General features: G+C 48.4%; 1 protein-coding gene across 6 annotated transcripts in view; it reads left to right on the top strand.

Annotated features, from left to right (window-relative positions):
- Window positions 1–16,549: 16,549 nt before the first annotated feature.
- ITSN2 (intersectin 2) overlaps window positions 16,550–27,156 on the top strand; it is a 129,580-nt gene continuing 118,973 nt past the window's right edge. Inside the window, exon 1 of one of the 6 annotated variants that reach the window (XM_055119746.1) lies at window positions 16,550–16,781. The gene's annotated coding sequence lies outside the window, so the exon portion shown is untranslated. Of the gene's footprint in view, window positions 16,782–16,910; window positions 17,085–17,246; window positions 17,296–27,156 lie in introns of those variants that run through there. The other 5 variants (XM_055119740.1, XM_055119745.1, XM_055119741.1 and 2 more) reach the window with 5 other exon arrangements.

Genomic DNA, 27,156 nt, shown 5'->3' with positions numbered 1-27,156 from the left:
ACACACACACACACAGAGTAGGTGAGGGGAAGAATGTGCAAAGTAACCTTACTCTGGTTATCACTTAGCTACCGATAACTGCCTTAAATCATCATGTTGTGCATACACGGCACACAGATTCTCATACTTGTTAAAACTGTAAGGGAGGTTTGACTTAAGACTATCGCTTTTTTAAGGTGTCAAGTTCACTGCAAGGAGAGTGATCTGGCTTGGCTCTGCACCTAATAAGGGCAAATGAGGACTAAGAGCCCAGGACAAGTCTTCGGGTGAGAAATGACGGAGACGCTGAGATTAGGGGGACTCTTGAGAACCCATTTGACAGGATTCCAGCAGAAGGCAGGCCAGGGACGTCAGAGATAGGGGATGTAAAATGTGATGGATAGGGACAGATCCCATGTGGGGAGTTAGGTCTAGACTGGCAGAAGTCTTGCTAAAACTGGACTCTGCAGTCAGGGGGTGTGGTGGGTGTGGAGGGCAAGGTTGAAACCTGCTGGAAGGAGACTTGGAGGGGTCTGAGGAGAGTTTGGTCAAAGGCAGAGCCCTTGTCAGGATTTATGGGCAAAGATCTGTTTCTCTCAATTTCCTTTCCCATTTCTTTTCTTACCTTTCTTCTATAAGATTAAAGGGTGGTCCTGAGGGCAAAGAGAATCTCCAAAGGATCCAAGATTTAGCAGAAGATTAGAATAGGAACTATTCCCAGCCCCCAGAAGAAAAAAACAATGTTGGTACCTTCCATTCATGCATTCCCCCCCTGCCCACTCCCCCTTCGCACATCATATATCAAGCACTGTGTCCACCTAGGCAGGGGGGTTGGGGATCCAGAATTTAAAACCTCTCTTTTAGGCCAGAGATAGTACAGGGGTTAAGGCTTGCATACAGCTGACCCTGGCGCAGTCTCTGGTACTACAACTGATTCCCTGAGCACCCCCAGGAGTGATCATGAGCACAGAACCAGGAGTAAGCCCTGAGCATCACCAGATGTGGCTCAAGGCCCCCCCCCACACACACCCCACCCAAACAAGCTGCAAACAGAAGCAAATAACCCTCTTTCACACAAACAGCCTAACCTTGGTATATACAACTGATTGTAAAGTAAGGCAATCACATACACACACATTCTGATCTACAAAAAGCATATCTTTTTTTTTTCTTGCTTTTTGGGTCACACCCAGCAATGCACAACAGGGGTTAGTCCTGGCTCATGCACTCAGGAATTTCTCCCGGCAGTGCTCAGGGAACCATATGGGATGCTGGGAATCGAACTCAGGTTGGCAGCATGCAAGGCAAACGCCCTACCTGCTGTGCTATCTCTCCAGCCCCACAAAGGACATATCTAAACACTCAAGTCTCTCTCTCTCTCTCTCTCTCTCTCTCTCTCTCTCTCTCTCTCTCTCTCTCTCTCTCTCTCTCTCTCTCTCTCTTTTTCTGGTTTGGAGGCCACATCATGCATGCTCAGGGGTTACTCCTGGCTCTGCACTCAGGAATCACCCCAAGGTACTCAGTGGACCATTTGGAATACCAGGGATTGAACCCGGGTTCAGCTGCATGCAGGGCAAATGCTCTCCCTGTTGTACTACCATGCTGGCCCCCTTCCCTCTTTTGTTTTCTAAATCTAGAAAATAAATGGAAGGGGCCAGGAAGCTAGGGCAAGGGCTGGAAAGAGAACATAGGCCAACCCCTCACTGCCTGGCCCCCAGTGGGCTGGAGCAACAAAACCGTCAGCCTGGACTGCCCGGCAGAGTCCTCAGGAACTGGCCCTCCGTCTCCAGCACTGCTGTAAGGTGCCCTACTTCCACCACCGCCAAAACAAGGAAAAGAAATGGAAAAATTTCCCCCAATTTAATCTTAGACTCCCTAGAATGTGTCAAAAGAACAAAACCTGCAGAGTGATTCCATCAAGATGTCCTACGTCTGGCTTCCCGAAGTGTCCGAGCCCTAAATGGATCAGGCATTTAGCCAGGTACCTCATTACTTGAAATAAACTCACAAAGGCGCCTGCATGCTGCATTTCTAAATGAGAAAGGGACTCAGAAAGGCTAAGCACTTGACCAAGGTAAAATTGCCAGAAAAGCAGAAGGAGTCTGATCGAGGTCTGATCTGCTTTTCTCTGGGTGGAGGGGGACATCCTGAAGTGTTCAGGGGCTCTTCCTGGCTCCATGCTCAAGAGTGAGCCCCGGCTGTGCTCAGAGACCACAAGTGGTGCTGGGGATTCAAACCAGGACCTCAGCCTTCATGGCCACAGGCTTTGGCAAAAGCATCACCTCCTCTCACACACTCTTCTGGGCCCTCGATCACTTCAAATTGAAATGGGCTCTTCACACATGCTTGTAGCCTTTTTTTTTTCCTCTTTGGTTTTGGGGTCACATCTGGCAATGCTCAGGGGTTACTCTTAGCTCTGCATTCAGGAATCACTTCTAGCAGTGCGCAGGAGACCATGGGGGATGCCAAGGGCCAAACCCAGATGGGCTGCCTGCAAGACAAGTGCCCATCCACTTTACTATAGTTCTGACTCCAAAAAGTAATGGGTTATAAAAAATTTCCAACTTTATAACCTTCAAATTCACTGGTTTTCCCCCCATGAAATTTTTATACTTCTGGAAAAATATGGCAGCTTAGGAAACACACATTTTATTCATTTCCTTCCTAATCCAATAGGGGTGACCATCATCAAAGACATGTGAAATGAGGAAAAACTATATCTGCACAGAACAGAGAGAAGCATTCAAGTCTGAGACACCCTGAGGACTTTTACTAGTGTCTTAAGTGCTTTAGGTTAAAGAGTACCCAGGTAACTTTACTAATTGTCCTTAGTCAATTTTTTTAAAACGTGTCCAATCAAATTGAAATTATACACAGAGTGTATAAAATTTTAATACAAAAATACAATGTTGTCTCATGCAATATTGTTTGTCTAATATTCCAATTTAACTGGCTTACTGCATTTTCCCTGGTATCACATGGTGTACCGAGCACCACTGGGAATGACTCCTGAGCACTGATACTGGAGTAGCTTCTATTTCTACTTCTCTATCTCTTCTAATATCCCCAAAATAAAATGATTATACTTTTAGAAACCTTTTCATTTCTTTCAGAGAGAACTCAACTGCATCAGTTCAGGCCTGGGAGAGAGCTCAGAGGGCTGGGGGGACATGCTTTACATGCCAGAGCCCTGGCACCACCAGATTGGCCCCAAAGCAAACAAACAAAAAACATCTATGGCGACAATTTGCTTGCATCTGGAACCATTCCATGTCTTCAAGTGATGTTTTTCTCTATGTTATATTTGGACAATTTAGCATACAAGATTGTCTTCTTAATAACTCCCCCTTTTATTAAGGGGCTAGTTCCATGAGTGCGGGGGTCAGGGGATGCCCGGGGTAATACCTGAGATGCTCAATCTGGCAGTGCGGTGTCTGGGCCAATGCTGTATATGCTGTGTGGCACACTAACGCCTCGTGCACACTAGGCATGAGCCTGACCCCTGGAGCTACTGCCCTACTCCCGGTGTCCCTTCTTTAAAGGACAGATTATGCATGCAATCACACACAGCAGGCTTCTGAAGATTGAGTTCATTTGGGAGGGCCCAGGGGTTAAGGTGCAGGCCTGGCATGTGACCAAGCCTGCTTGGGTCCCTCATACCACAAGGTACACTGAGCATGACCAGGTATGGCTCTGGAGGTTCCCACCCACCAAAGCAAACAAAAAATTAAAGTTATTATATTTCTTTTTTTGCTTTATTGGGGGGTCACACCCGGCGATGCGCAGGGGTTCCTCCTGGCTCTGCACTCAGAAATTACTCGTGATGGTGCTCGGAGGATTGTATGAGATGCCAGGGATTGAACCCAGGTCAGCCACGTGCAAGGCTAACACCCTACCTGCTGTACTATCACTCCGGCCTCATATATTATTTCTTAACTAGGAAATGTATTCTCATTCTGGAGGGGGAAATGATGGAAAGAGGTTCTATTTGGAGGTTCAGCACTCAGGGATCACTGCTGGTGGTGCTCAGGAGATCATATGTGATACCGAGGACAGAACCGGGGTCAGAACGATGCAGGCAAGTGTCTTGCCCCTGCTCTAACCAGCCCAGAAGAGGTTATATTGGGGCTGGGGGACCAGAGAGAGGGGTGGCCATGTTCTTATGACACAGTCACAGTGAACTCCCTGGAGAATGCTGAGCTGTGCCAGTCTGTCCACATGTGCTGGGCTTTCCTGGTTTCTGCCAATGACTCTTAGAGTCATGCCAGCTCTGTCCCCAAAGCTCCTACTGTTCCTGCCACTGCTGTCAGAGGCCGCCACACCCACACCTGTCCTCATTCTGGGAGACTGGAATATCCTTAAAGGAACACGCCAGAACAGAGAGTCCAACACATTCCGGAAGTAGGTGACAGCATGTTTTGCTCCTGACCACAAATGCAGCCTCTGCTCTCCCCAGGTGCCTTTTAAAGAAACTTGTTCTCTCAGCTATATCAGGTTGATCATATGACACACAGTAAACTCCTGCCCCGGTAAATGATGACAGAGGTAACACTTCCTCCCATAGACATCTCTGTTTTGTTGTTGTTGGGGTCCACACGTGGTGGTGGAACTTGGGGCCTGCTCTCAGCTCGGTGGTTGGGGACCACTCCCAGCGGTACTCAAGGGACCACGTGATGCTGGGGAATTGCACCCCTGCTTCCTGCACACAAATGATGTGCTCGGCCCCCTGAGCTCTCATTCCAGTCCTCCAAAGGGGTTTTGTTGTTTGGGGTCCCCCAAGTAGAGCTCAGGAGGACCCTCCAGGCAATCCCCAGCCAACCAGGAAAGGGGTTCATTGTGAGAGCCCCGGGATCTGGTGCTGCTTGGGGAAAGAGTTTTGGCAGAGAAGTTGAGAAGCACCTATGAGGCCTCTGTAAGTGCTCACTTGCTCCCAGGCCAGGACCACACTGGGGTAAGATTCTTTGTTTTTGCGGGTGAAGCTCATACCCAGTGATGCGTGGGGAACCAAGAAAGAGCTGTGACACGAGTCCAGGGGTCCCAGATGCAAAGCACGTGCTCCTTTCCTCAGAGTCATCTCCCCAGCCTGGGGTCAGACTCGCATGTTTAAATATAAAAGTGGAACTCCTTCTACACAAAAAACTGACAAAGTTTCCCAGCATGTGGCCATGGTAGAGACATTGCTCCTCGGTGGCACTTCCAGGGTTGCCATGTTACCCACCAATCCCCGAATTTCCATACTAGGAAGCAAAGTCCACACCTCCTAGTCACCTCCTAGAGGAATATGGTTGCACACATGATGAGGGTCATACTAAAGGCAAAACTAAACACATTAAGTGTGTATGTATTGGGGGCCACATCCAGCATTCTTGGGAGCTACTCCAGCTCTTCACTTGGGGGGGTCATTCCAGCAGTGTTTGGGGGAGCATGCAGTGCTAAGGGTTAAATTTAGGCCCCCTTGTGCATGCACTCAACTCTTCTTGAGCTCTTTTTCTCTCTGGCCAGTCCCAGCGGCATTCTCAGGGCAGCGAAGGTACACTTTGAACACACATATCTGCAAGCCTACAAAACACACGCACGCACACGCACACGATTATTTGGAAATACTTGAATATTTGAGTGTTCCAAAGAAACAGTCTTCGTGAAAAATCACAAAGCAAATGATAGAACATATTTCACTTCCTGGCCAGCGTGGTCGGTGTTTTGATCATTTCACACATGGGTGCTTGTGTGTTTTCTTTTCTTAATCTGGGGGTATGAATAACAAGGAGAAATATTTTTACATTTAACATGAAACCCCCCCTGACTCTTGACACTCCATGTGCATGTATACTCATGACTTCTCCCTATCGGCATGCTGCAGCCACAGCCACTGGACACGTTCCTGCCTCCTTCTAAGAAGCCACAAACATTCTTCTCAGCTCACTTTCATCCTGAACCAAAATAGCTCTTCAAGTTAATTATGCTTAGAGTGGGGATTTTGTGCCAAACACCTAATACCTAACCGTTAATTATTATTTTCTAAGTATGGAAAGTTGCCGCATAAGCTGTTAAGTGCATGTCAAAACTTGGTTCCTGCCCCTGGGCTCACCCTTATAAGTTTCTAAAACAAATCAGTTCAGTCTACACAAAGCTCAAATTAAAGATAAATCGCAACTTGAAAGAAGCAAAATTCTTCTAAATCCCTACAAAGTTACTTTTTTTTTTTAACCAAGATTTGTTGTTTTGGGGATAGAAATTTTTTAAATTAATCTCCTGACAACATACCATGCTACGGCTCAAGGAAAGCGCATTGAACTTACAAAGAGACCGCTGAAGTTGTGATAAAATTTTAGTTATGCCTTATTGTCTCAAAAGATAGCCTCACACAACAACAGACAACCCTTTAGTGCCACCTCCTTCGGCGATCGACTAAAGTGCTAATCTATGAAGCCACCATCACAGAGCACCAGAGATAGTAGGAGATGGTAAAGATTTTGTTTTCCTTATTAAAAACTAGCCATAGTGGGGAGATAGCACAGCAGATCGTACCTTTGCCTTGCATGTGGCCAACCCGGGTTCAATTTCCAGAATCCCAGATGGTCCCCTGACCTCCGCCAGGAGTAATTCCTGAGTGCAGAGCCAGGAGTAACCCCTGTGCATCGCTGGCAGTGACCCAAAAATAAATAAAATAAAATAAAATAAAATAAAATAAAATAAAATAAAATAAAATAAAAAATTAGCCACAGTGGGTGGAGAGATAATACAAGAGGCAAGGCCTTTGCCTGCATGTGGCCAATCCCAGATCAGAATCCAGTGCAGCATATGACACCCCCTGAGCCCTGTCAGGAATGTCCCTTGAGCACAGACCCAGGAGTAAACCCTGACTACAGCCAGTGCTGAACCCAAACCCTGAAATCCATTTAGCCACAGGGAACCAAAGAGATAGTACAGAGATGAAGGCAAATGCCTTGCATGTGCTGACCCCGTTTGACCTCTTCGACCTCCAGCATCACTTCTGTCCCAAAGCACCAACCAGGAGCAACTGCTGAGTACCACAAGCCAGGAACAGCTCCTGCTGGACCCCACGCCAAGCACGGCAGTATCACCCGCTATGCTCCCCAAAGAAACGAACTAGCTTAGCCACACGGGAGGCATGCCAGACTGCACTGGCCACTGGCCACCCCTGCCCTCTGCAGCTTCTACACCCTTTGATAAACCACTGGGCTTGGCCTAAGCCCCTTGAGGTGACTCTTTTTGTCTCTAACCAAACATGTCGAAGGTAACAAACACTTATCTCCAGAGGGGATAGTACAGGAGATAAGGGGCTTGCCTTGCGTGTGGCTAGCCCCAGCACAAATCCCTGAGCCTGCCCAGGAGTGACCCCTGACCACAGCCAGCTGTGGCTCCAAAATTAAGGCATTTGCCTTGCACATGTCCTACCCAGGTTCAATCCCTGGCAGCCCATATGGTCCCCTGAACACGGAGCCAGGAGTAAATTCTAAGCACTGCCAGGTGTGGCCCAAAAGCAAAAACAAAAAAGAAAGAAAGAAATACCTATTTCTCAACTGAATAGTTGAGAGTACTGTGCTTCCCTATTTAAAAAAAAAAAAGTAGGGGGAAGGAGGAGAAAAATGCCTGTGTAAAGCACAGCAGTTAGGGTGTATGACCCACATGCACAGGACCCATTCCTGGTGCCTATGTAGCACTGTATCATGGTGTTAAACCACCTGTGTGTCGCTGGGGGAAAGTCATCCCAGATATAGAAGGGAACACCAAGTAATATGTGATTGGAGATCCCGCGCGGGAAGGGAGATGCGTGCTGAAAGTAGACTAGAGACTGAACAGGATGACCACTCAATACCCCTATTGCAAACCACAACACCCAAAAGGAAAGAGAGAGATCAAATTGGAATGCCCCACCACAGAGGCGGGGTGGGGTGGGGGGGATGGGATTGGAGGGTGGGAGGGATACTGGGTTCATTGGTGGTGGAGAATGGACACTGGCAGAGGGATGGGCTCTCAAACATTGCATGAGGGAAAAACAAGCACTAAAATGTGTGAATCTGTAACTGTACCCTCACTGTGACTAAAAATTAAAAAATAAATAAATTTAAATTAAAAAAAAAAAGATAAACCCTGGAAAAAACCCGAGTGCCCTAGAACAGATGACTGGTTGAAGAAACTCTGGTACATCTATACAATGGAATACTATGCAGCTGTTAGAAAAAATGAGGTCATGACGTTTGCATATAAGTGGATCAACATGGAAAGTATCATGCTAAGTGAAATGAGTCAGAAAGAGAGAGACAGACATAGAAAGATTGCACTCATCTGTGGAATATAGAATAATAGACTATAAGACTAACGCCCAAGAATAGTAGAAATAAGTACCAGGAGGTTGTTTCCATGGCTTGGAGGCTGGTCTCTCATTCTGGGTAACTCAGGGAAGGGACCACCAAGTAGAATGTGGTTGGAGGTCATGTGGGGGAAGGGTGATGCGGGCCGAATACAGACTAGAGACTGAACACAATGGCCACGCAACACCTTTATTGCAAACCACAACACCTAATCAGAGAGAGAGAACAAAAGGGAATTCCCTGCCATAGTGGCAGGTGGGGTGGGGGGAGACGGGACTGGGGAGGGGGGGAGGGATGTTGGGTTTACTGGTGGTGGAGAATGGGCACTGGTGAAGGGATGGGTTATCGAACTTTGTATGGGGGAAACATGAGCACAAAGATGTATGGATCTGTAACTGTACCCTCACGATGACTCTCTAATTAAAAATAATAATAATAAAAAAAATAAAAAAATAAAAAAAGATAAACCACCTATGTGTCCCCCACCCCACAGCTGCTGGCCCCTAAGAAAGCGAAGCAAAACACTGCAAGTCAGGAAGATGGCTCAGAGTGCTAGAGATCCAGGGTCCGTCCCCAGCATCACATGGCGTGTCCTGCCCCCGCACCACCAAGTGACCTCTGAGACAGGAATAGCCCTGAGTACCGCCAGTATGACCCCCAAAACAAAGCGAATCAAAAGAAAAACACTAGCCTAAATGATTAAAATGGGATAGGACTGATTCCTTTCGAAACACTGAAAAAAATTCACCTCAGGAGCCTGCGGCTTACTGAACTGTAGTGACTTCACCAGAAACCATCTCACCATCTCTGCAGGGATTTGTTCACTGTCCTTGCCCAGCCAGCATATCTTTCTTTCCAATTCATTACAAAAACAAAAAACAAAAAACAAAAAACTCAGAAAACATCAAACATAGAATTGTAAAACTAAAGGTATTTTTTTCCCCTTTTTTTGGAGAGGGGAGCCCTCCAGGTAGTGCTCAGCTAGGTATGGCTCCTGAGTGCAGAACAGGGGGCGTGCATGCAGCTGACCCAATTTCAATGCCCAGCTCCACAAATGGGGTCCCCACCAAGAGTGATCTCTGAGCGTCAAGCCAAGAGTAAGCCTTAGGCACCAAAAAGAAATAAATCTGTAATTCCTCCATTCTCAAATGAGTAAATTCTAGGAAGTCTATTTCAAAGTATGGTAATAATTCTCCTGCTTCAGAATAGACTGTCTACAATATTGGACAGGGGAAGTCAGACAAAGAGGTGTACATCCTGTGTGGTTTCATTCCCATAATGCCAGGGGCTGGCAGAGGTAGGAAACACGTGCCTGACCAACTATCAGTCTCACCTCAGGAAAGAAGGAAAACATGGTCTGCAATCAGGTCAGATCCTCTCACAGAGCTAAAGACCAGTCACACATTAAGAAGATTTTATTTTCTTTTAATTGCCTGTTTGGAATGTTATGAAACTTTTCTAAGCACCCTGAATAATCTGATTTTACTAAATAGGGTCAATGTGGGTGGTCACGAATGGCAAATGTTCATTTAATTCGTTATTATCACGCACAGTGGCCAGACTGAACAGGCATGGGAAGGTCGGTGTTGGCACACCTCTTCACATGACCACTTGAGTTCTCTTTTCTGTTTTCTGTATTTGGGGGAGGTGTTCAAATGGCCATGCAAGGCGATACTCAGGATCCCAGCTCAGGAGTGTCCCCTGATGTTGACTGGGGGGCTGGGGGGGCCATATGAGTGCCAGCTATTGAACTGGAGTCAGCGGCATGCAAGGCAAGCTCCTTACTTCCTATACTATTAAGTATCTTTCTTAAAATAGTTTTTCAAGAGGCTGTGAAGGGAATTTGTGAATGTAAGTCACACCCTGGACATCCACAACCAAGACCGAGAAGGGGGTGTGGAGTGGGGACGGGGCGTGGGTGGTGAGGCCTAGAGTCACCTGCACGGGTTACAGGGGAAGAGTCATGCTCTCTGAGCCTGAATGGCAGGCTGGAAAGGGACACGTGCCAACAGTTTGCGTCCTCCTATTTTGGGTAGCTTTTTATGTTATTTAGGAAGTTTGCACCCATGTGTACCAACACAAAACCAGAGAAATTATTGGTGCTGTCTATACAGCGGGATGGGAAGAGTACATGTCACAGAATGAAAGACCATGCACTTGAGAGCCATAAGAACCAGAGTCAAGTTCTCACTCTTCCATTCCCTATTTATATGACCGTGTAGAAATGATCTGGTTTCTCTCAGCTTACCTTTCTCCCGTGGACTGGGGCCACCCGCCGTGCACTGGCTCGGCAGGAGTATCCGGTACTGAGGCCCGCCTGGGCCCCTCTGCAGACTCTGGCTGTGGGCATCAAACAGTGCTGGGAGATCTGGGTGACAGTCACTCCCCACACATAACTGCAAGGGGCCTGAGGTCTCTCTGAGACTAGGGGTTCTCATTTATTACCCCCCACGCCCAGGATGTCCGCCTATTGAGGAATGCCAAGATTAAATTAATCTACAGTCTATTTTTTTTTAATAAACCCTTCATGACCTTCTACACTGTTCTACTTAATTAAGAACTATCAGATAAGAACTAGACGTTGGGGCTTGGTGTGTGTGGAGGGCAGATCATTCATGTGGATACATGGATACATGTGCCCAGCAGGAAAAACAGACATGGCAAAGCGCACCTAGGCCCTGATCACTCCCGGTCGGCCGCTCCTCTCCAGCCCGGAGGTGGCCAGTCCCCCTCTATTTTGGGCAATGTTTCCTTGCTTTTGTTTTCCAGCTGGCATCGATCTAGTCAGGGCAAGTTTCTGGCATCCCTGTGATTTTTTTTTTTAAATTTTTATTAGTGAATCACCGTGAGGTACGGTTACAAACTTATGAACTTTCATGTTTGCATTTCAGTCATACAGTGATCGTTTGCATCCCTCCACCAGTGCCCATTCTCCCCGCCCCAATGTTCCCAGTATCCCTCCCACCACCCCCACCCCCTCCCCCACCACCCCACCCTGCCTCTGCGGCAGGGCATTCCCTTTTGTTCTCTCTCCTGTTCATCCCTGTGATTTGGGTGAGTGGTTCTCCCAAGTAGCGCTGGGGGCCCGGATCTAAACAAGCACAGAGTGACCTCCCGTGGGCCTGGGGTCTGTCTGTCTTCCTGCCACCAAATTACAGTATGGCAATCGCCAGGTTTCTCTCCCAGAGAGTGGGGCGGAGACCAGGGCCCCCTGGTGGTTATTTCTATTTCATTGGCTCAGATATGATCTCACGTAGGGGGAAGAAAGTGGCAATACAAGGAATGAGACACATTTGCCAGACCAGATTGGGCGACGCAGCACAAAGCTAGCCAGCCCGGTGCGACTTCAGCATTGTGGCTATCTGAACCCTGAACAGTAGGGTCCCCTCTTTCTCTCTCCAGAGAAAGGGGAAATTCCCCCAGAGCCAGGGGGAACTTTCCAGCCAGAGCCTAGACCTGGTTTCACCTCTCTCTTTCCTCACCAACAAGGGTAGGGGATCACCGGCAGCCGTTGAGCTCCCCAGGAATGTGGTGAGGGCTAAGTGAAAGAACCAAAGCACTCAGCCTTGTGCGGAATGCTACACTAGCGCCAGCGAGGTTAAGACCAGAAGGAAACTGGTCCCCCTCCAGGGCCGTGCAGGAGACGGCCACCAAGCTGACAGCTGGGCGAATCTGTCAGACAGGAAGCACGTCGGCCTCTTGCATGCCGGCTGGATTCCCTTTGGCTGAGCTGCGCCTGCCAGACTGGAAGCCCCTGAATGGGCATGTCCTGTCCAGGGCCTCGCCCCAGTCTGGCCTTTAGCTCCACCCTGCACTTCTGGCCCAGGGCCGAGTCTGGGCCAGCGTTCCTCTCTGCTCCTCCTGGTACTGCCTTTCCGGGACTTTTAGGCTTTCAGGCCAACACTGGGGTTTCCTGCGATCTAAGTGATCCAATCGTGAGACAGGGCCTTGCTCTCTGCTGGTGAGTTTTCCTGCCTTCCTCTTTCCTAAGTCTCCCTTTCCACTTCTCCCGTTCTCAGCAGAAACCTGCCCCACCCCCACAAGCCCACCCCAGGGTCCAGAGCAGGATGTGTGAGGGCAGAGCAAAGGAACCCCACTGGCCAGGGGCCAGCGGCAACCCATTGGTGCTCTTCCTCGCTAACTCCTTGTTTCCAGTAGCCAGCACACAATAGGTCCTTAATAACTACTTACAGATCGAAAGCAAATATCAAATTAATGAAAGGGCAAATATATGTCAGACAACCATTGGCCTTTTCCTGACCCTGGCCCCACACCCCATTCCTGGCCTGCTTTTCGTCTGCTTGTGGGACCAAATATGGGGGCAGCCTCAACCAGGCTTCCGGAATTGACTTTGACCTGGGCACTTTGCGCTCAGAGAACACCCAGCTGCTCTCTCAGAAGCAGGGCAAGGGGGAATAAAATGGAAGGGTAGAGATCTTTGCTTCCCTGGTTCTCAGAAAGGATGGGATCAGTGTGATGGTAGATAAACTTGTGGGGGGGGGTGAGGGGATTGAGTGGCTGTGTTAATTTATACATGGAAACAGGACGCATCCCGGGCAGAAAGCACAGCTGCTGGTAGTCAATGGCATTAATGCTAGAAAAGAGAGAGACGGTGAACCTTGGCCTCTCCCCCACCCTGGTCCTCCCCATCCCTGGTACCAGACGTCCTGATGGAGGGCATAGTCGGGTTTGTGTTCGGTGGGGGAGCATCTGCTTACACAAGTGGAACACATCTGACATGAGCCCCAGATGGTAGCAGTCAACTGTGCATGCAATTAAATTGCCAGAAGGACATGAGAGATTGGGGCGGGTGTGGGGGGGGAATCATTTGAAGAAATAATGGCAAAGATTTGTTGCCACCTGATAAAAGACAGAAGTTTGCAGATCCAAGACTGTAAAAGAACACCAAGCAGAATAAAAGCAGTAGAGTCGGGGCCACTAGAGCTGTTTCACATCATACTTTGGAGGGGGGGTTGTCCCCCCCACCACACATACACACAGTGGCCCCAGGGAAACCTAGGGCCTCACATGGTAGAGCAGGTACCATCACACACACGAGTCAGATCCCCAGGCCCAACTTCAACACAAGGCAGAACAAACACAAAGTTCATACTAATGCACTTCACAGTAAAATTATTTTTTTTTTCTTTTTGGGTCACACCGGCAATGCACAGGGGTTACTCCTGGCTCTGCACTCAGGAATTACTCCTGGCGGTGCTCGGGAGACCATATGGGATGCTGGGAATCGAACCCAGGTCAGCTGCGTGCAAGGCAAACGCCCTACCTGCTGTGCTATTGCTCCAGCCCCCTTCACAGTAAAATTATTGAAAAATAAAGAGAAAGATAAATTTTGAAAGTAACAAGAAAATGGTTTGATCAACAGCCAACTTCCACAGAAAGCATTAAGGCAGAAGACAGGGAGAAAAATGTATTAAAAATGTTGAATAAAGAAGAAATATCCTAGGGGCAGAAAGATAGTACAGGGATTAAGGCGCTTGCCCTAGCCTGTGTCTAACGCTGGTTTGATCCGCAGGAGAACTTAGTCCCCCCACTGAAAATGATCCCTGCCCTGAACATCTCCCAGGTATGCCCCCGTCTAGCCACCCACCTCCCCCCGCCAGTAGAAGTAAAAGTCATTATATATGGCGAGGAACCCAGCTCAGTGGTACTGTGCGGGCTGTGTCTGTGAGCCCTGGGTTTAGTCCTCAGTGCGGCGTTGTTAATCCAGCTACCACTAGGATACGTCATTCAGGCACAAAAGCAAAAATAACATTCTCAGGTAAAACAAAACTAAGAACGTGTGGCCAACAGACCTTAGCTATTAAAAAACACTAAATTCTTGAGGCTGAAGGGAAATTTTATTCAATGGAAATGGATTATTAGGTAAGAATAAAAAGTTGCAGAAATGACAAGTATCTGGATAAATTGAGACTTTTTCTTCTCCCCCCCCTTTTTTTTTTTGCAGGGGGCACAGCTAACACTGCGCAGGGGTTACTCCTGGTTCCGCACTCAGGAATCACTCCTGGTGGAGATCAGGGGCCCATATAGGATGCTGGGGACTGAACCCAGGTCAGCCTCATACAAAGCAAGAACCCTGCTCCAACCCCAAATAGAGACTTTTTCGTTGCTCTTTTCCTCTTTTGTTATAAATTACTCTTAATTTCTTTATAAATTGACATATGGCATTGCCGTAGAAGATGTATGAATTTGTGACAATGTATGTGACACTTAGAATCCGGGGCGGTGGCTTTCCTTGAGTACAGCCCCTTCCTACCCTGGTGGGTTCGTTTGAAGGGCAGACCTGGGAGGGGGAGCTAGAACATAGGAAGGAGATGGCTGGGGACATGGAGCCTTGCAGGGAAGGAAAACAGATGCAACATTCCCATGGTAAAAGCGAGGTTATCAGGAACAGGCCCAGGAATCTGTCCTAAACTGTGACAGAACTGGAGAAGAGAAATGCAAGAGGCCTCGTTCCCACCCTCAGCTCTTATCCTCCCCAGCTGACTTGTACCTGACATGACTCTCCCCACGCCTTGGGTAGGACTTAGCTTCTGCGGGTATCTGGTCTCCAGTTGGTGCCGGAGGTAAGCAGAGGTGATAAAGTTGGGGAAATACTTAAGAAGGAATTTGCAGATACAAAGAGAAGAGGAAGTCAGAAGTGGGATGGTGGATGTGTCACCTATGTGAATCATGAACTCCGAAAGGGCAGGATGGGACCTACTGGCCTCCGGCTTCCGAACGGAACACTGAGAGTCTTTAGTACCTTAGGCTATTCCAGGCTCCCAGTGGCACACAAGACTCCAATCCCGCACTGGAAGGTTATTTTAGGGAGACCATTAAAAATGCTTTTTCGGGGCTGGAGCAATAGCTTAGCAGGTATGGCGTTTGCCTTTCATGCAGCCGACCTGGGTTCAATTCCCAGCATCCCATATGGTCCCCTGAGCACCGCCAGGGGTGATTCCTGAGTGCAGAGCCAGGAGTAATCCCTGTGCATTGCCGGCTGTGACCCAAAAAGAAAAAAAAACCAAAATGCTTTTTCTTCATTATAGACCTCCTTTCCTATAAACTTCAATTTTGTCCTGCCATGAACTGCCTGGCACCTTCTTCCAAAGGAAAAGACGACTAGGGGTGAATTGCACCAGGTGCAGAAATGACATGGGATCAAGTGATGGGAGGGAAATGAAGGCTGGCTCCCTGCCCCTCAGGAATAGAGAAGAGATTTCCCCTTACCCACCCTCTCCCCAGGGGACCGTGGGGAGAAAGATTCGGAGGCTTCTTAGAAGCTTGAGTATGGGCACTGAAAGGCAATACCGCAATTAATTGGTGATGTCTGTTCTGGGAACAGATCATGTGCTCGAGAGTGCCTTTTCTAGCTTGGGTGGCTTGTCTGCAGATGGGGACGATGGGCAGACTTGCCCCTGGGCCCCCACCCCCACCCCCCAAAGGACTTCCTCCAGGAACACAAAGGAGTCAGGTCCCTGGCACTGAAGCCAGGACCTGTCTGTCTTGTCTTGATCAGTCCTAATCAAAGCAGAGTGTGAGGGCGGGGACGGCCTGTTTATCATCCCCGATAGTTCCTCAGTTCCTCATCGGCTCGCCGGGCCGTTCAGGAGGCTTCAGAGCCATTTCTCTCAGGCCGGGTCTGCCACCCTCGTCAGCCCCGCCAGGTCTGGGCCCCAACAGGTAGGATTCCAGCCAGAGGCCTGGGATCTTCTCATCTGCGCAGCCCTCTCCCTCACCTAGAGGGTGGGTCGGTGGGTGGGTGGGAGGGTCTGAGTTCCGCACACGGGACAGTTGCCCTCTCTGCCTCTAAAGCCACCAGAAATCTGGGGAGGAGGCTCCCCCGCCACCCCCGATTTTTATTTATTTATTCTTAATACCCAAAGTTACCACCGAACATTCCCCGAGTCCCAAGGACCAGAAAGCCTGTGCCGGTGGCGCGGGGAGGGAGGGAGCGCTGGGAGTTGAGTCTGGGCTTCTCGGGAGGGTCATCAGAGGCGGCAAGAGAAGGGAGACGGGAGCCGGGCGGGGGGCTTCGCGCGCGCTCAGGAGGCCGGGGGTGGGCGACAGCTGCAGGTGGCGGGCGGAAGGGAGGGGGTGGGCTCGGCCTTTCCCGCGCTGCGGGGGCTTAGGCTGAGGGGTGGGCACACGCCCAGCGCCCCGGCGGGGTCCGGCCGGGCGCGGGTGCCAACACCCTGGCGGTGCCCCCCGCCCAACAAGTTAGGGGGTGTATGCATGTGGGGGGGAGGGGTGTGCGGGCGCGTCCCCTCCCCCGCGCGCCCGGGACGAGCCCGGCTGGCGGGTCAGAGCAGAAGTCCCGGCGGGGGAGAAGCTTCCAGAGAGCCCCAGGGGCGGTGCGGCCGCGCGGTGCGGGCTCCGGCTCGGCGCTCTGGCAGCACCGACATGGGGTCGGCGGGGCCGGGAGCCGGCGGCCCGCGGCCCGTCACGGCGGGGAGGAGGAGCCAGGTGGGTCCCGGGCGCTCCGGGCCGGGCCGCGGGCCGAGGCTGAGGCGGCGGCGGGCGGGCGGGCGCCGTCAGCGGCCGGGCCGGCGCCTCCCTCCCCGCCCCCCGGCTTCCTGCGGAGGCCGCGGCCGCCATGTTGTTGTGGGGCTGAGGCGGCGCGGCGGAGCCCGGGCGGCCGTGACAGGCTGCGCAACAGGTTCGCGGGGGGCGGCCGAGCGGGCTCTCCCGGCGTCCGGCCACGCCCGCGCCGCTGGGGGCCCCGAGGAGCCGCGGGGGCGCGCGGGGGCCGGCGCGGGGCGCCTCCAGGTGGGTGCGGCGGCGGCGGCGGCGGCGGGCAGGTGCGGGCGCGCCGCCGCGGGGGAGCGAGGCGGAGAGCGCCGGGCCCGGCGGCCCCTTCGCGGCGCCCCCGAGCTCCCGCAGCGGCCTCTTCCGGCAGGTGCGGAGCCGCCCGGGGCGCGCGCCGGGGGCGTCCGGGCTCGCCCGCCCGCGCGGCCTCTCTCGGGCCCCCGCACGTCAGGTGAGGCGCCCGCGCGGGGGGCCGGCTCGGGAGGCGCCCGCCGGGGCGCGCGGCGGGAAGTGGGTCGCGTCTCCCCCGGGACGGAGCGCGGCGCCCCCCGGGGACACGGAGGCAGGAGCCGCGGCGGGCTCGGCGCCCGGGGACGCCGGCGAGCAGTCCCGCGGCGGGAGGCGCGTGTGGGACGGAGCCCGCGGCGGGACGCGGGGCGCGGGGGAGATCGCCCGAGAGGACGGCTTTCCCGCGGGCGCTGCCTTCAGTAGGATGGCTCTTTATTATCTTTATTTATTATTATTATTTTTTAATTTTGCGCCGGCCTTCGGCTTGCGTGCTCCGAGACGGGCGAGGTGGGACTTGACAGGCTGCGTTTCTCCCCCAGCTGGCAGGAGGTCGCCGGCCCCGGGTCGGTGAAGCTTCTTAGAAGCTCCCAGGGAGGGCAGCTGTCCCCGTCCCCGTGCTCACCTTGGCCGGGGCGCCCTGTTCAGCGCTAAACCCAACGCGCGGGCTGGCAGCCCCGGGGGGACCCTCCCATCAATGAACCACGACGCCCCCCCAGCCCCCAGGGAGAGGAGCAGCGCTAGGCGCATCCTTGAGGTGGGTGGGAGCCCCCGGTCCCCCCCTAAGTCCCTCCGCTCCGCCAGTTCCCTCCCCCACCGCGTCGAGGTAGGATTGTCGTTGAGCCATTGTCTCTGTCCTTTGTCATCTCAAAGTTTTGAGGACCGGGAGGGGAAGCCGGCACCGCTGCGGCTTGCTGCCTGTCCCCGTGCGGTGGGCGAGCCGGCGTCCCGCCACCCTCTCCCACCCCCACCCCCGAGCTGCCTGGAATAGTTCCCTTGGCGCACCTTGGTCGTGAAAGGGAGATTTGTCTGAGAAAACTTGACCGGCACTGAATTATTGAACAGGGAGGGACTATTGTTAGCTCCACGTAGCTCGGGGTGAAGATCTTGATGTCTCTGGAATATGAGGAAATGTGTGCGACTTGTTTTTCTGGGGGATGGAATTATAATTATTTTTTTAAAATTGTCTGTTTACACAAATACAAGAAATCTCTACCCCAAGTTTAGTAGCTTTCAGGATTTTTCTCTAGCCAGATCTTCCTTGTTAGTCATTTAATTCTTGGGTTTTTTGTTTGTTTTAAATGTGGAACAGTGAATACAGCCTCATTTCTTATTTGTAATACATCTACTGTAGGGTTCGCAAATTCCCATTTTCCTAATAAGGCAAATAGAGCATCTGTTGCCCATGTCCTTTAGCTGCTTTTCTTTTTTGCAGGGGGCTTATGGAGGTAGGGGTGTAGGTCTCCTAGGTAGTGCTCAGGGGGGCCCCAGGATTGCTGGGGAGAACTATGGGGGAATTGAACCCCTGGAGCCTGGAGACCTTGAAGCCATATTCCCACCTTCTGCTACTTTTTTTTTTTTTGCATCAAAGAGTATTTACCATGTTCTTACTACATGCCAGGCCCTATGCACACATAATCATCATAAGCCCACAGAGACCCCCTGAGCAGTCTGCTTCCATAAAATCGATTATTGAACTGTGAACCTGGAACCCTTACTAGGTCTTTGGGTTAGACCAAAGAGCCCAGTATCAAACCAAAATCAGCACCTGTGCTCTTATCTGGTGCATTTATCATGGTTCAGATATTTTTTAAAAAGAGTTGATCATTAATTAAAAACTGGTTGAGTAAACGAATGCAAGTACATGTTTGTCCATTGATGACTATCTACCATTTTTATATATTGTATTTGCTTGTAAGCATTTTATGAACAAGTTTCAGACATAACTGAATAAATGAGTGACTAAAAATGTTGCATATTTATGACCTTTCAACCTGCGTTTGTGTGTGTATGAGAGTGTGTATGTGTGTTTATGTGGGTGTGTATTTTTGGTCTTTTTGTCTGGAAAACTTGGTCGAATTGGCAGTTTTGAAGAAAGGTGATTGAAAGGTAGACTTTTTTAATGTGCTCATAAAGGCAGAATTCAAGTGCGAAATAGCAAACAACTGCTTAGGATTTTGTCAATGGACAGATCTAAATATGAAGATTTCTCTAAACTGCTGTGTTTTGTTTTTGAGTTCGGTTTTTAGCTTAGTCTACAGTTTCACCACAGAGCAGTGACTGCTGTCAGGCTCCTGCTGGGTAAAGTATGCTTACAGGTATTCCTGAGCTGAAGGAGCTGAATGGTCTTAAAGTTAAGCTCTGCAGGCAGAAAGGAAGTGTGGGAAGGAGGAAACTAAACAAGTAGGCAGCAAATACATCAATATATAGTAATATTTTTATAGCTCTAAGGGACAGCATATTTCATTTTCAGGTAGATTTTTTTTTTTTTTTTTTTTTTTGCTTTTTGGGGTCACACCCGGCGATGCACAGGGGTTACTCCTGGCTCTGCACTCAGGAATCACCCTTGGCAGTTCTCAGGGGACCATATGGGATGCTGGGATTCGAACCTGGGTTGGCTGCATTCAAGGCAAATGCCCTACCTGCTGTGCTATCGCTCTAACCCCCTAGATTTTTTTTTTTTATTTTGGTTTTGGGCCCTCATGCAACTGTGCTCAGGGATCATTCGGCAGTACTCAGTCCTCTGGGAATCACATGTGGTGCTAGGATTGAACTGAGGCCAGCACATGCAAGGCAAGGATCTTACGGTACTATCTTTCTGATCTTTATAGTTTTATTTTGACAGATTCACTTAGAAATAAGTTCATACATCAGGGGCTGGAGAGATAGTACTATAGGTTGATCCCTGAAATCTAATCTCGTCCCTGAGCCAAGGATCATCCCTGAGCACAGAGCCAGAAGTAAATTCCGAGCCCTGCTGTGTGTGCCCTCCCCCCCAAAAAAAAAAAAAAACACAAAACCAAAAGTTCCTGGGTATATCAGGATTTGGATTCACAAGCTGTTATGGTTGATATTTAGGGGCCATATTAACAGGTCATGGATATTCGGCTTGTTTTATTTAAGCAGTTGGTTTGTGTTTTCTTTTTTAAAATTTATGTATTTAGGGGGCTAGAGCAATAGCACAGCGGGTAGGGCGTTTGCCTTGCATGCAGCCAACCCGGGTTCAATTCCCAGCATCCCATATGATCCCCTGAGCACCGCCAGGAGTGATTCCTGAGTGCAGAGCCAGGAGTAACCCAAAAAGCAAAAATAAAATAAAATAAAATAAAAATATATATATATATATTTTTATAAGGGGCTGGAGTAATAACACAGTGGGTAGGGCGTTTGCCTTGCACACGGCCGGCCCGGGTTCGATTCCCAGTTCGATTCCCAAAATTTATTTATTTTGGTTTTGGGGCTCTACCCAGCGGTGCTCAGAGGTAACTCCTGACTCTGCACTCAGGAATCATTTCCTGGCAGGCTTGGGAGACCATGTGGGATGTCAGGGATTAAACCTGGGTTGGCTCTGTGCAAGGGAACCGCCCTACCTGCTGATTTGTGTTTTCTAGATCATTTTGTTCAGTTGTGTGTGTTTATTTTAGGAAAAGCATGTGTAGTGAAGTAAAACTTTTATTTATAGTAATAACTACAGTACTGTAAGAGCACAGGCTTCCAAGATAAAGCTTCTACACTGAACCACAACACCAAATAGCTCTATGACATATCTAGTAGGTTACTTGAATCTCTGAGCTTCTGTTTTCTTCATTTTTAAAATAGGGATAATGAGGTGCCTGTCTTATAAAATTATTATTATTATTTTGCTTTTTGGGTAACACCTGGCGATGCACAAGGTTTACTCCTGGCTTTGCACTCAGGAATTACTCCTAGCAGTGCTCAGGGGACCATATGGGACGCTGGGAATCGAACCCGGGTCGGCCGTGTGCAAGGCAAACGCCCTACCCACTGTGTTATTACTCCAGCCCCTTATAAAATTTTTGTATTTCATGTAATGTATTTAGTACTATTGCTTAGTGTCAGTACTTAATGTTACCTATTGTTATTTTAACCGGATTCTATAAGAAATTTTCATTTTTTTTTTTTTAAAGCTACAACCAGTGATGCTCAGGGGTCACTCCTGGCTCTACACTCAGGAATTTTATTTTTTGGTGGTTCTTGGGGGACTGTGGGTTGCTGGGGATTGAACCCAGGTTGGCTGCATGCAAGGTAAGCACCCTACCTGATGTACTATCTCTCCAGCCCGGAGAAATTTCATTTTTATTTATTTTAATTGAATCACCGTGAGACACACAGTTGCAAAGCTGTTTATGATAGGGCTTCAGTCATACACTGTTCCAACACCTGTCCACCTGTGTACATTTCCCACCACCACTGACCAGTATCCCCAATTTTCCTCCCGTGATGTCCCCTCTATGGCAGGCACTTTCTTATGTGCATGTTCTCTTCTCTTCTCCCTCTCTCTCTTCCCCCACTTTCCTCTTCTCTCTCTCTCTCTCTTTCCCACTCCCCCACCCCGCCCCCTCTTGGGCATTATGGTTTGCAATACAGGTACTGAGAGGTTATTATGTTTGCTCCTTTACCTACTTTCAGCATGCAGTCTCATCCAGTGATCATTTCCAACTATCTTTGTCATAATGGTTCCTTCTTTATCCCAACTGCCTTCATTTTTAAGCTAGCTTAGTTGATTTTGTATTTTTTTTAACATAGTGACTGAAAGAGAAATTGACTTTTTTTGTACATTAATCTGTACATCAAACAATTCATGTGAGAAGACTGGAAAATAAGAACTGACCCACATTCTCAACTCCCAGTAGATTCTTTGCTGTCGCCCACCCTTTTTGGGGTGCTGAATCCTGGGCCTTATACATGAGAAGCATGCACCATTGAGCCTCTTCCCAGTGCCTTATCTGTCCTAGCAGTCACTTAAATTTGGAGGAAGAAACCCCACCCCCCAGTAAAAAAAATGGCTAACGGAAGAAAGCGTTTATATTTGGAAAAGAAACAACTCTTTCATATGATTGCTTCCCAGGCGTGGAGTCTAGGTGCAGAACTGTTCCCAGAGGAGTGCTTGTGGGGAGGCATGGTGGTAGAGTCGCACAGATAAGGAGCCTGCAGGCCTTGCTCTGACAGTCCAGACTCTGGAAACCAGGGCTTTGTTATTTCATTTTTGCTTAAACACATTGTCTTAGGTATTTGGACACTCCCTTCCTCTGTCCTTAAGAATGACTGCCTAAACCCGGGAATTAAGTAGGTCGTTAATACGTTTCACAGCTTATGTAACATTTGTTGACTTTCATTTTCTTGAGCAAGAAGTACTTTTTTGGGTAGATATCCATGAGAATTTCAAGATTAATGAAATGTCCTGAGGATGATAAGGACCAGGGGTCTGTATGTAGCACATCAGCACTATATTAAGTCCTAAAAACGGGCATGGCAGAAGAGAAGCTGTACTTGAGATCTAAGCTTTAACTTCCATTTACTTTCTCGTTTGAAGTGTTTCGTGCTTTCCCTCTGTTCCGGGGGAAATGCTTATCAGTTGATTTTGCCTTGCTGCAGAGACAGCCTACTTGGGCATATTGGAAGTCTTCCCCGCCTGCTTGCCTTCTGCTGTCTGGTTCTTATTCCATGATACTGTCCTGGAGTTTTTGCCTCTTTTTTGCATCCTGGCTTCTACAAAGGGGGTTCAGGGTTCCACTGCATCCCAGAACCTGGGATATCTGGTTTTCATAGCCCCATGGCAACTCTCCAACTCTCTGATGTACCCTGTGCCTCTCTATTTACCCCCTCTTTGATCTCACTCTCCACAGCAAGTGCCTACCCCGCTGTACTATCACTCCTGCAACCTGATTTGTTTTTTTCCCCTTCTAACTTTATTTAAACACTGTGGTTTACAAAGTTATACATAATAGTCATTTGGGGCATTCAGTGTTCCAACACCAGCCCAACCACCAGTGTGACCTTCCCTCCACCATTGTCCCCAGTTTCCCAGCCACTCGCCCCAAACCTGTCTCTTTAGCAGCCACAAAATAAAATATTTTATATTCCTTGTTAAACAGAATGGTAGCACTGTAGCACTGTCTTCCTGTTGTTCATCGATTTGCTTGAGCTGGCACCAGAAACGTCTCCATTGTGAGACTTGTTACTGGTTTTGGCATATCAGATACGCCACGGGTAGCTTGCCAGGCTTTGCCTTGCGGGCAGGATACTCTCGGTAGCTTGCCGGGGTCTCTGAGAGGGACAGAGGAATCGAACCCGGTCGACCACGTGCAAGGCAAATGTCCTACCCGCTGCACTATCAAAAAAATACTTCACTAAAAGAAAATTTGTGGAAATCGTTATATCTCACAATGGTGCTGTAAAATCATTGAGGATTTACTGAGCTATTAGTTGCTAGTTGAGCTTTCTGTGTTTTTTTTTTCTTTTTCTGTTTATTGTGTAAGAGTGGCCTTCTGTGCAACTTTCTGATTTGATTTGCTGTGCTTCTACTAGCCTGTTAGTGTTGTGGAATTTGGGGCTGCCTAGAAGCTATAGAACTGGTGTCATTCAGCCTGAAATTATCAGCTGAAGACTGGGAATTTTGTGGCATGGTGTCTCTTCCGAAATTAGTTGTGAAGCAGTGAAGCTGGGTCATTTATATGCTAGAGGCTGTGAGGTGTGAGTGTGGCTGCTGGGGCTTTGGCAGGGTGGGAACTTGGCCACCTCCCTCCAAAGAGGGCCCCAGAGTTTTCAGCCTGAATACTAGCGTACCTGGGCGTTTCATCAGTTCGGCATCTCTTCCAAGATTAGTTGTGAAGCGGTGTCTCTAAATTGCTTTGAAAATAGCCAATTCCTGCCCATCACATTTTCTCCTTAAAAAGTATAACCCGACTCATGGTATTGAATTTATGCCCTCATTGAACCAATATTGTGTGCCTGCATGCCTGAAAGTGGTCTCAGACAAAGTATGAAGCACTGAACAGAATATGACCTGCCTGACACGTATACTGCTTATGTTTGGGAGAAAGAAGGCAAAATGGCTCCAGGTTTATATTTGCTGAATGCAGTGGAGAAAAGTAAAGTGAGAAATGAGGATGGGCATGTGTAGGCAAGTGGGAATGTGGGGGAAAGGTGCTTCAGAGGAATAGATGTGTGGACCAAAGTTGTGTTTGTTATTAAAGAATTCAACATGGGGGAAGGATTACTGTGATGTTTTATGAATACACTTATTTCAAATCATGGTTTAAACCTGAAGGTTTTTCATTTTAGTTTTACTGTTTGGTCTGCACCCAGAAGATCTCTGAATATTTATATTTTCTAGAAACTTAACCCAGAAAACCCATTTTTCAGACTCAACATGAACCGAGATGTTTGTCAAATGGTTTAGAACATGAGCATTTGGGGTGGGGAGCTCACACCTGTTGGTATCTGGGGGCTATACCCAGCTCTGTTCAGGAGTCAGCTTGGGGGATTGAGTTCAACAAGGTGGCAAAACATAGGCTTTTTTTTTTTTTTTTCTTTTTGGGTCACACCTGGCCATGCACAGAGGTTACTCCGGGCTCTGCACTCAGGAATCACTCTCAGTTGATGCTCAGGGGACCATATGGGGTGCTGGGAATCGAACCCTGGTCGGCCACGTGCAAGGCAAACGCCCTACCCGCTGTGCTATTGCTCCAGCCCCAAAACATAGGCTTTGTACTACTTGTGTATCCTGCTTGTTTTAAAGTTATGTCAACTTTTTAATACAGTTTTTGTTTGTTTTTGAACTGCACCCACCTGTGTTCAGAGTCTGCCCCTGGCTCTTCACTCAGGCGTCACTCCTGCCAGTGCTCAGGGGAGCAAACCCGGGTTAGCCTGTGCAAGGCAAGCGCCCTACCTACTGTACTGTTGCTCTGGCCCCTATTTATATCATTTTTATTGTGATAAATAATGTTTCTTATGGAAAATTGCAAAGCTACTGGGAAATTTCAAGATGATTATAGTCACTAATAATTATATCACCCAGAAAAATGTTCAGTGTTAGTATTTTGGTAGCTCTTCTGGAAAATTTTCCCCCCAAAATTTGAATTGCATATTGGGCTTTGTAACCTGGCTTCTAGCTTACTAGCATTCATCAAAGATAATTCTACCTTGTTAGATATTTATCTACTAATAATTTTTATTGGCTAAGTAATACATCTTTGCTACTACTGAATGCTAATGTCCAAATAATGTTCAATTTACTTTATCTAGTGGCTTTTGGAACACTGCATATTCTTAATCTTTTGGTCTTTAGCCTCTTTCTATAGTTAAGAAACTCAAGCAAGGACAAGAGAAGCAGTGGCCCCAAGACCCCACAGCTAGTCAGTGGCAAACACAGCATGTGAACAGCACTCACTTTCCATCCTCTGTGCGTGTCATATGGTTTCCAACACTGAAGTAGTGCAGATTATATATTGTTATTTTCAATTGTACCATAGTTGATATCCTGTAATCTAGCTTTGTGTTTATAGCTATGATTATTTCCATAAAATAAGTGTGTAGTAATAGTTGTTGTAGTGGATCAAAGATGTGAAAACTTCCTAATGTAAACGTATTGCCAAGATGCCTTTATAAAATTTAATCAGTACCAGGGCCAGAGAGATAGTACGGTAGGGAGGGTTTTGCCTGGTATGTGGCTGACTGGGGTTTGAGCCCTAGCATCCCATGTAGTCTCTCAAGCACCGCCAGGAGTATTTCCTGAGCACAGAGCCAGGAGTAACACCTGAGCATCGTCAGGTGTATTTCCCCCAACCCCCTCTCCCCCCAAAAAACCCTTATCAGTACCAACATGTTCTAACCAGGGAAACCAGTCCTATGTTGCCCATAATCAGAAAGACTTGATTTTTAAAAATCTGCTAATTCGATAAATACTACCTTGTTCTAAATTTTGAGTAATAGCTAGGTTGTATTTTATATATATTTTTTCTTTTTTGGGCACACTTGTGGTACTCAGGGTTTATTCCTGGCTCTTCAAACAGGAATCACTCCTGGAGGGGTCTGGGGACCATATGGAGTACTGGGGCTAGAACCTGGGTCTGCCATGTTCACTGCAATTACCCTGCTTGCTCTACTGTCTCACTGGCCTCAGCAGTAAGACTGTATTTAAGATTATATTTTTTCTTTTTTTTAATAGTTCTAAGAAGTCTTTGAGAACAGTAACCCAAGATGCTTACCTTGCTTTTTTTTTTTTTTTGCTTTTTGGGTCACACCCAGCGATGCTCAGGGGTTACTCCTGGCTTTGCACTCAGGAATTACTCCTGGCGGTGCTTGGGGGACCATATGGGATGCCGGGGATCGAACCCGGGTCGGCAGCGTGCAAGGCAAACGCCCTACCCACTGTGCTATTGCTCCGGCCCCAGAGATGCTTACCTTGCATTCCACTGGCTTTGGGTTCTAATCCCCGGCATCACATATGGTCATAAGAGCACTGCCAGAGGTCAGTTCTGAGCACAGAACTAGAAAGAGTCCCAAAAGAAGTAGTTTTTTGTGATTAAGTAAATATTATTTACTAATTTTTCTTAGTTTATTAATTTTTATAAATGGCTATAGCAACAGTTAAAAAATACCTTCCATGTATAGCACTTTATTAATAAATGGTCAACTCAGTTTTTACAGCATCCCTATGACATGTTAGCCCCACTTATGGAGTCCTCTACGATGTCTTTTCAGTTCCCAGCCTTTTCCTGCTTTGTCTCAGTCCATTTTCAGTCCTAATTCCTAAGAATCTTCTCCTCTTTCTAGCCTATTGTTAATCTTCCTTATTCAGTGGAGGAGTCATTTCCTCTGGGATTGCTCATCTCAACAATCTAGGTCCCTAAGGCGAAGCTGGTTACCCATCTTCTGTCCTTTCTTTGTATCTGTTGCATTCACCTGGAATTCAGGGTTGGGTCTTACTCCCTTCGGTTTCCTGCTCTGACAGGTTTCTTATGCATCTTGATTTGAACTATCGGTGATGATATCAAGAAGGAAT

This window comes from Sorex araneus, chromosome X (assembly GCF_027595985.1).
Source record: "Sorex araneus isolate mSorAra2 chromosome X, mSorAra2.pri, whole genome shotgun sequence".
Taxonomy (NCBI): Eukaryota; Metazoa; Chordata; class Mammalia; order Eulipotyphla; family Soricidae; genus Sorex; species Sorex araneus.
Note: the sequence above shows the minus strand (reverse complement) of the source record. Positions and strands in the feature narration are given on the sequence as shown.